The following is a 10,000-nucleotide window of genomic DNA, read 5'->3' as shown; positions in this document are numbered from 1 at the left end:
AAAATCGTATTCAAAGAATAAATAATTCTACAGATTTTGCTGAAAATGTTTGAATTATTACTGAAATTTTGTTAACTTGGATCATAGGAGCGATGCTAATGCACTTTTAAAACAAGTAAGGAATAGAGGGCTGTTGTGGTATTTGGAAAGTATATAAAGGGAGGAAAATGAAACTAGGTTGGATTGAAATATTAATTTATAGCTGTTCATCAGTGCACAATCATACCTGCATTCGTTTGCACATCAGCGTTTATTCAAATAAAAAAATAAAGCAAAAGTTGGAGAGTCCGCAACTAGCTATACATCATGTCGTCTGTTCGGTAGAAGCCTGGCTCTCACTGTCACTGGGGTTGTTTACTTCCTGCTCAGTGTCCTTGTTGTTGTAAGTCGATAAAAACTAATAGCATGGTAAGATAACGTATTCTAAGTAACCTTTTTATTGAATTAATACTGGATTAGTTACTAAAACGAGTAGGGCATAAACTGTATGGTTAGTAGGCTAATTGACAACATCAAAGAGTGTATTTTAGGTCACCAAATAGGTCAGCCTAGTCTGTCCTAGTTTTGATCATAATGGGCTATTTAGGTAGTTATAATACATTCCCATGTGTTTATCAATAAGTCTTTTATGGTAGGCTAACGAAATGAACACCAGTTTGCTGAAAGTAAGTAGTAGTATTTTTGGTTCAGGGTTTAAGGGGGGAGCCTTATGGGTAGGCTTAGCTAGTAACCTAGCCCTAGGTACACCTAGAAAAATACAAAATAACTTAAATCCTTTGTTAATACTCCAGTTGTGTGCAGATACTAGGCATGAAGACTACAGCTATTTTAGGACAGGCAATGTGTACGTATTAAAAGATGTACGTAACTTGATTCCAATGGCACAAATGAAAATTGACTTTTGAGGAGGGTCTTCGACTTGAATTATTATCCTGTAAATGTTAGTCTAATCCATCCTGCTTGTCTTGCCCTACCTATCCTATCCAAGGCTGAGGAAGAGCCGTGGCCCAGATTTCCCCCATCCCCTTCAGTATTCACTACTATTGAACCTTCAAATGGCTTTAATATCTGTTTCATGAGAACTATGATACATTTTCCGGTAAAACTTCAGAAGCATGCTGCACCAGTTTTTTAAGGTTTAATGATGAAAAACAGCAAGAAATCACCAGATTGGTGTTGCAGAATGCATAGAAACATGAGGAAACCCTTTAAAAACAAGAAACTATTACTTACTCTTACACACACAATCTAACCCTAAACCTAGTGCTACAATTATAAGGTACCCAGTGGGAACTGGGGTTTTCGGGTTGGGGGAGCAGGAGAAAAGGGATTTGCGGGGCACTACCTAACCTAACCTAGGGTGCCGTACCCCTACCTAGGCCTAGCGGGGGGAGGGGATGGTGGCGAACTCCCCTTAAGGACACAACGTCTCTGGCACAGATCCACTAGTTTTGTGTATTTTCTGAGTACACTAGACAAATATCACCATAACTTAAATAACAGTCACTACAAAATGCTGGTATTTCGTCAACAGGATCTGGAATATTATCCAGTAAATGCTGCTCAGAAGAAGTGGTGGCTACTGGCTTAAGGTCTGAGAAGGAAGTGAAATAGCATTGGTAGGATAATGCATTCTTGTGTCAACAAAATTTCTGGCCAAAGTTTCTGAGGTGTCAGAAAATGAAACTGTGACTGGCCAAACGTGTAAGATGTTATAGTGTACTCGTTTCTCTGCGGATTTTAGTAGTTACATAGCTCATTAAAAGTGAACATTACCATGGAGGAAACATCTCTCATTGAATCTCTCATATAATGACTATATTTTTTATATAGCTTGTCCCATGCTCTTTCCATGTAGGTGATTATTTTTTTTAATATCCAGTGTGGCATGCTTCAGAAGTTTTACCCATTTTCAGTTGATTTTGATTAAATTTTCCAAGTAGTGAATTGCAATAACTTGAGTGAAAAATAAACAAATTAGGGAAATTTCACCAGCAGAGGGTCTAAAATTAACCCACAGCCTCTAAAGTCATTGTAAATGTGAGTAAACGTATAGGATTCAAATATGAACTGCCTTTTTTCACTGTTTGGTTTGAAATAACATTTTGCTCTTTGTGTTGAACATCAGTTTCATTCTGGAACATCAGATTCAAGAGCCTTTTACTCATGTTGAGTAACATATCAAATGCATAGCCATGATATCTATATACTAACCTCACAGCTTGTTGTTTGGATAAGCAACCATGAAAAAAGTTCACATTTCCATATCAGTCATATGAGTAGCACACAAATACAAATTGGAATGAGGATGGTTAGACTCTATTCTCAGGTTGGGTTAGAAAAGTGGCACCTTTATGAGTCTGATGTGATGTTTTGGGTAGTTAGTATTGCTTTGAGGAAATGACAAGTAATTGGCATCATAAATCAATAGATTGCAGTGGATTGTAAAAAAAAAATGGTTGCATCAGATGACTGAGCTAATCTTAACTCTTACAGGGGTAGCCAGCCATTGTTGTAATACCTGGGGCACAGTTTGCCAGCGAGTATGTAATAAACCCAGTCTCTGCATAAAAACATCCTCTCAACTATAGTCCAGTTCAGTATGCCTCAGTGACAGTCCGTTAATGTATTCAATCACATTTGAGTAAGTCATTTGGCTCATGTGTGTGATGTAGCCATCATTGATTTTCTTTTGCTAGGCAAGAAATGCTTACAGGGTATCATTGATGTTCACATCTGTGGCATAAATTGTGTACAGTATTTTTTTGTTTGCCATGCCACGTCCAACTTGGACAAGGTATCATTTAACGGGTAACTGGGCACTGAGCTTCCTCTAGAATTACATGAATATTAAGATTCATTGGTACTGCATCTGTAGCACATTATACCATGAATGCCCCAGGTACCAAGTTGCTATTTTTTCACTATTGTGCAGATATCATATCTGATTTCTTCTTTCAGTGCCACTGAGACTGATGCTTAAAAATAAGTGTTTTTTTATGTCGTGAAGTGCCAGGCCCCTTTATTGGAATTATTTTGACATTTATTGTATTTTGTTTTCATCTGTTTGATAGTTCTTTATTCATGGTTTTGTTGGTATTTTGAAACATGAACATTTTAGTGCGATGAAGGTTTTTGCTTGTCAAATATGGGCTCACCAGTTACTTTTTTAAGGTTATTTCATGTGCCATTTGTTGGTGACATGACAGCTAAAGGCAATCAGTTGACAGCTGACAGTTGTTTTGTGTGTTGTCACAATTAGGAGATGGTAATGATAGTCTTGTCACCTTCAGGAAATATATGGAAGCAGGTCCTGTTGGGAGAGTGCAGTAGGGGGCTCCTTCACAAGAAGTCATCATAATCTAGGTATGTATAGTATATATATATATATATATGTATTTGCATCTGGTTTCATCTTTTATGGGGTTAGACGTGAAATATAAGTTTCTGCTGACTTGTGTCTTGTGGAGTTTGTCTGAATTCCTATCTGATCTACCTTGTCATATTGTAATCTGATTTGTTTCTTATTATGTGCTTCAACCAATATGATATTGAATTATTCTGTTTTTTATGTAGATATATGGCATTGAGTTCCCATCTTAATGATATATGAATGGACTTGACTTTTACATACCCTACATGGTCTCTTGTTTGTGATACAGCACCTTATGTTCTTGGTAAACAGTTTCTGGAAATATATGTAACTGCAATGTGCCTTCACAAATCTCTATTTATATTTCAGATTTGTCTGTTTAAGGTACACATACTACAACTTGCTTATAGAGACATGTTTACAATCAAGGGTGCAGGCGACAAAGAGGTCCATGGGGACTGATCCCTGCTATATCCTGTGCACAGAGTAGGTGTACTTTTTTCTTAATTCCTTTTATTGCATAGAGCATCTTGAACAAAATAGTGGGAGGTTTTGTGTACATGTAAATGTGATGATCTTATTTGGGATTTGTCAGCCAGATATAGATCAGAATTACTTAATGATTTTATAACTTTTTTTTATTATTATTGTGTTTCAGCACCGGAGGTATAATACTAATTTGTATATTTGAGGTACCAGACCATTATCAGAATGATTAATACTTGCATTCTGTATAAGAAATTAAGTGGTTTTGTTCTTATTAAGGGCCCAGTTTTCCATGGATTGAAAAATATGAGAATTCAAGAGTAGTTTCAGGAACTGAAAATTATGTTTTCCCGTCGTACATTTGATTAGTTTGTGGTTTTATTTATTTCATTAAAATTGTGTTTATGTTTATTGTAGTTTTCTATAATTAATTGTTAATGGATGAAAATTGTGTAAGAGACAAGATTTTGCTACCTTATTATTCAAGTACCTAATTAACTTTTGTTCATATGAAGGGGACAATCTTCTAATTATTGTGAAGTCAGAGTTATTTTGACCTCTGACCATTTTTTGTTTTAAAATTACCACAAGTTTACTTTAGTTATAAGTCTCACCCCAACATTAGGAGCACAGTTATCTACATTCTTGGAGCTCTGCATGTCAGTATTTTATTATTTCTATTGTTTCAGACCTTTAGAATATAAGACTTAGAATGAGAATCATACCACTCCTATGAAAAGTGAGCATCTGCAAGAAACTGGTGACTGTGACCTATTCAAAGGTAACACTGAATTACTGATTTGTGGGTGTTGTTAAAACAGATGCCCAAAAGGTTCTTGAACTGTCCTTCCCCTACCCTTGGTAGTTTATATTGAAATTTTGTTTCCTGTTGATGGGATGTCCTGTACGACCCTAAGATAAGTAAAAAACTGTTAATTCTGATGTAACAGCTGTGAACACTCTTGTGGAGTGACAAATGGTGATTATGGAGTGAAAAATGGTGATTAGGAAGATGAGTCACATTCAGAATTGAGTGAAGGCAGGAACTTTGAGTTGTTAGACTGCAAAAATGAGAGAAGTCCTTGATGTCCCTATCCTGCCTCATTTCTCAGCAGGTATCTTGTTATGATAACAGCAAAAGCACAACAGAATTTGCTGTGATAAGATGGTATTACAAACACGTACCTCATAGACATTCCAGCTGAAACTTTGGGAGGCTTTGGGAGCACTGGATAGGTTTGAGTAACTAGAGGTATGTAGATTTCAACAGATGAGTAAAAAATTCATCAGGGCACTTTGGAAGTAAAACAAAAAATTTTAATTACATGATCTCCCCTTTTTTTTTGTGCCTCTTACATTAAGATCATGTCAGTTTTTAAAACATGAGGACTAATCACAGGAATCTAACAGCAAGACGGCACATGCTGCGCCTGCTGTTGTAAACCTTCTGAAACAATCCAGAGATGACCCTCAGGCTCTGTTGAATGCTAAGCAGTCTGAGTTCTTATCTACTGTATATTGATCGGTCCTTGTTGGTATTGTCATCAGAGTAGTTTATTAAGAAAACTGAATCCCCTAACTATCCTTGTTTGTTGTTTTAGATTAAGCTGACCTTATGCCAGCACGGGCTCTTGCTCATAGAGTAGCCCGTAAGGTAGCTATTCTTCATAAGGCTGACCTAAAGTACTTTCCCGAACCGGGGACAAAGATTGGTGGACATTAAGGATTGGGAAGTTTGAGAACTTGATGGGATAAAACCAAGGAGTAAGATAAGATACTTAATGACTCAGAGCAATGTACTTTAAGTCAAAGTCTCGCAGCAAAGAGCTTTCATTGTGGCCTATAGTTCAATGGAAATTCATTTGTATTGAGTCTGTTGTCAGGTCAGTAGTGCAGGGGCTGAATGCAGTTGCTGTTTTACTAGACACTGCTAAAATGTCTTACTGTTTCAAATCATGCTGATGTAGGGAAACACTTATAATGACTAAGATACTTTCAAGATGAGACTATAATGAAGACACAGTTATCTGGAACAAGAAGAAAAGCCCATTATTGAAATTGCCTGAGAATTTTACCGAAAACGGGAACATCAAGGAAAGGAGAGAAAATTGTCAACACGGGAAGAGGAATATATTCAAATTAATCTGAAATAACAAAAATTAAAGTAAATAATCAAAACTTCATGTGAGGAAACATCTTGGAAGAAAGATTCCAGAGAAATGGAAGTAGCTCTACTACCTCCCTTGAAATGATAAGCACCAGAAACTACAAGCACCAGAACCTACAACACTGCCAGGCTGCGTGAGTTGGTATGACAATATGACAGCTTGACACCTCGTCAAGATTATGCTACAGATATACCTTGGTGGGTATAGTACTTCCTGTGCAAACTCGTCAATGTAAGGGGAAAGTGACAACAGTCCGATCGGGCACCTGTTGGCTGGGGTGAAGCTTTAGGGTGTCAGGGTAGTACCCTACATTGATGCCATCCCGTTTTCCAAAGTCTCCTGCCCATACAAGAAGCATCGCGTGAATTAAAACCTTGGACATGTATTTGGTCTTCCTGTTTTTTAAGGGAGCTTTTGGTAACCAGTTACAATGAAGTGTATTTGAAACAACGACTCCTGCGTAGTGTTGATGTGGTTGACATTTAAGTTAACTAAAAATGTTTGAACATTAGTGATATTTCATTTTCATTCATTCAAATCTTTTAATTTTAACCTCTAGTATTTAAGAAAGTTAATGTAAGAAGCACACATTATTTGTAACTAAGGTAATGTAGGATATACAAAAGCTAAGGTAATGAAGATGCACTCATTATTTTGACTTGCATTAAGTAAGCGACAATATTCACATAGATGTTGTGAGCTAGATGTGGACCTAGTATTGTACTTTTGTTGGCTTCAAATGGCTTTCAGATGTTCTACTGATGTAATGGTATAAATAGACTTCAGGTTTATTACTGTGTAAATCACACGGATTAATACAGCATCACCTAATCCTAATGTCTTTTTGAGAAAGACATAAAATCAGTTCATATGCAGAGTAAATTAGTCATTATCTGCTTGAAAAGTAGTTAAGTACTTTGTTAGGTAGCCTTTTGACAAAGTAAATATGTCTCAAGTTAGTCAAGTAGAACTTGGAAAAGATCAAAGTTACAGGAATGACAGGAATTTTTCTAGTCCTCCGTGTCCAAGATCATATCTGGTTTTGTGATTTAAACACATTTGTGAATTTCAAGTAAGTAGTAGCTCTATCAGTAAGGTAAAATGTCAGCAGTACTGTCTCAAGGTAAAATAAATTCTTGTGATCATTATGAAGTTTTTCAGACCTATTTCAGCCCAACTTAACCAACTGGAAGGTGTCCTAGAGAGAGGATGTTTCCAGTAACTAAAAGTTGCCAAATACGAGAGAGAGAATTTTCTCATGAGTTTCAATCTGGGAATGTTTGACTTTCTATAGGTTCCCTGGTCTGCAGGGCCCCAGGAAAGACCCCTTTGTACCAGCAAAAACACCGGTAGTCATTTAAGTTCAGAAGCCAACAAATAGTCTTTCTAACCTGGCCACTTATCAATATCTATGTTATTTCGAATACTACAGATTAAAATGCAAAGAATGCTTTCTAGGAAAAACTTTACATAACTTTCATGCACAAGCATGCCTCCTAACAGCCCTTGGAAAAAAGGAAGTCTCACAAAAAAAAAAAAAAAAAAAAAAAAAAAAAGTTGGAGTAATAATCTTAAAAGTAGAAGTGCCCCATGCATATATGTGATATTTCAAATGTGACATTTTAAGCATTTAAATGCTTACATGCATTAACGTTTAAATTTCATCATCAGAATAATCAGTCACTACAAGCAAGCATCTGTAACTTGCTCCATTAATTACAAATACTTTTTTTTACAATACTTTTTTTTTTTAAAGGGGGGAACCCAACCAAGGCCCAAACCCCTGACCAACCAAGTAATGAGGTATTTTTCTAGCTTGTTCAAGTTTACAAATAATTATGAAACAAAGTTACAAAAATAGAGCCTGCATATAATGCTATCTCAAACTAAATTACCACAATAACTTGTCAGTCACTGAAATGCATTATCACAAGTTTTTTTTTTTTTTGTATACAGAAGCAATTTCATATGAAATTTACTTCGTCCAGATAATGATTACATTTTCTCCAACTTTACACTCTATAAGATTAGATGGCAGCCTATATAAATGATCGTCACTAATAATGTAGTTAATCAACAAATTAATAACCAAACGCATTGGTGAACTCATTCAACACACTTCTGTATGCTTATATCTATTCAATTGTAAACAAAAAATTTTTTTAATCCTTTTAAACCCTAAGTAGGAGGGGGCCTGAAAGAGTAGGAAAAGTAGCAGCACTTGGAGGCCTGCACAAGGGACTGCAACATTACTACACAAGCCTATGTAGTGTCTTTAACCTGAATACTTACGTCAGCTAGCTGTGTTAACTTATACATTGCGTAGTATGTTCATTTATCTATTGATTGAAGTAGCAAAATTACTTGCAACTTAAAGCTGTACAAAACTTTAATGCAGCACGGAATACTGTAGAACTGCTTTGAGAAACCTCGTCAAAATTATGCTGTAACTAATAACTTAAAGGAAAAACTTAGCGTATTAACTCTTGTCTAAATAAAAACACCATACTACTCATTTTTGGTCAAAACAAAATCCTTTGTGGTCTCTTTCAAGGGATATTTCCTCACTGGTTTAGTTCTTATTAAAACAAATATTTCAAGAAACTGTCATTTTGTTACAAATAAATGGTGTCTACTTGAAGAGGTTTCAAACCCAATTTGTCTCCACCAGTTTGCTCACAAGATTTGATGTCAGCGACAAGATATCTTTTTTTCCTTGTCACTTCTGCTAGCCCGTACAGAACCTGCAAAAATTATAAAGTGGTAAAATGCAATCCTATGCATAAAGTGAAAAAATAAAAGTGGGCGCTAAAGCTAGCTACTCAAGGTCTAGTTGCAATGGTTTACTTAAGATACCAATTTGAAAAAAGTACCGTATTACTGTGCTGCCTTGAACATAAACATACTAAAGTGACATGAGGTACCTTTCTATGTTTAGGTTCAAATGACTGAGTACCCCAAAATCAAATCTTGTGCATTAATTGCTATAGTAGCTCACCAATATAACGGCTTGCTGTATATCATACATCCGGATATATCGGTGTGAAATAGAAATATCGATTTGAAGGTTTTCGCCTCCGGATTGAGCGTTGAACATTCTTTATTAATTTACACTGTTTTCAACTGAATATTTTGCCGAAGCTTTTACTGTCCTGCAGTTTTTATTAGTAATAAGGCTTTTATCTTACTTAACGGGTACTGTTTGTTTAAATAAATAAGACCATTTATAGTCCCATTTGGCAATTGAAGACAGTGATGGTGTCGGTAAAATGCAATCAGCTGATTATCTTAAGAATGTAAACAAAATCAGAAAGGAAATGGCACATGATCGCTCTGGTCATATTTTTTTAATACGATAATACATACAATATGACTAGATATAATAAAACAAGACTTATTCAAATTATCATTATTCTCATTATACCATTGTTCGACTTTTGCACATGGATATCTATCACTGTAATACAGGGTGCACACTACAGTATTCTCCAACTGTAACGGGTACAGAAACCTTTCCTGAAAAAAAAAAAAAAAAAAAAAAAAAAGCGAGGCCATACCCTAAAACATAACCATAGAATCTTCTTGAAAATAATCTCACCCCCGTTTCCCACAACCAATTTCTTAGAAAAAAAAAAATCTTAAAACCAACGTAACCTAACCTAGGGCCATGGCAATAATAAAAAAACCATGGGTGGTGCAATACTATTACGTATACATCCCGAGGATTTGAAACCGGGGATAATAGCTCTCTCTCTCTCTCTCTCTCTCTCTACATTTCTTCGCCCGTAATACAATACTTATGATGGCTCCTTCATCCTCCACTAAAAAATTCCGGTATATAGAATTGCGGATGAATCGATTGTAAACCTGTACCGACATAAAAAAAAAAAAAATAAACAATTGAGAAACGGCTAATTGCTGATGTATTTTGTCGTAGCTCTCGAAACGTTTCATGAAAAGTTGTGTTAAAGGT

At 35.8% G+C, this 10,000-nt stretch overlaps 1 long non-coding RNA gene across 1 annotated transcript in view; it reads left to right on the top strand.

Moving 5' to 3' along the window:
* Positions 1-298: 298 nt before the first annotated feature.
* The window catches only part of LOC135226335 (uncharacterized), a 25,667-nt gene continuing 15,965 nt past the window's right edge, over positions 299-10,000 (top strand). Inside the window, exons 1-2 of the long non-coding RNA XR_010317203.1 lie at positions 299-408; positions 3,294-3,366. This is a non-coding gene — a long non-coding RNA (uncharacterized LOC135226335). The remainder of the gene's footprint in view (positions 409-3,293; positions 3,367-10,000) is intronic.

This window comes from Macrobrachium nipponense, chromosome 14 (assembly GCF_015104395.2).
Source record: "Macrobrachium nipponense isolate FS-2020 chromosome 14, ASM1510439v2, whole genome shotgun sequence".
In the NCBI taxonomy this organism is placed as follows: Eukaryota; Metazoa; Arthropoda; class Malacostraca; order Decapoda; family Palaemonidae; genus Macrobrachium; species Macrobrachium nipponense.
Note: the sequence above shows the minus strand (reverse complement) of the source record. Positions and strands in the feature narration are given on the sequence as shown.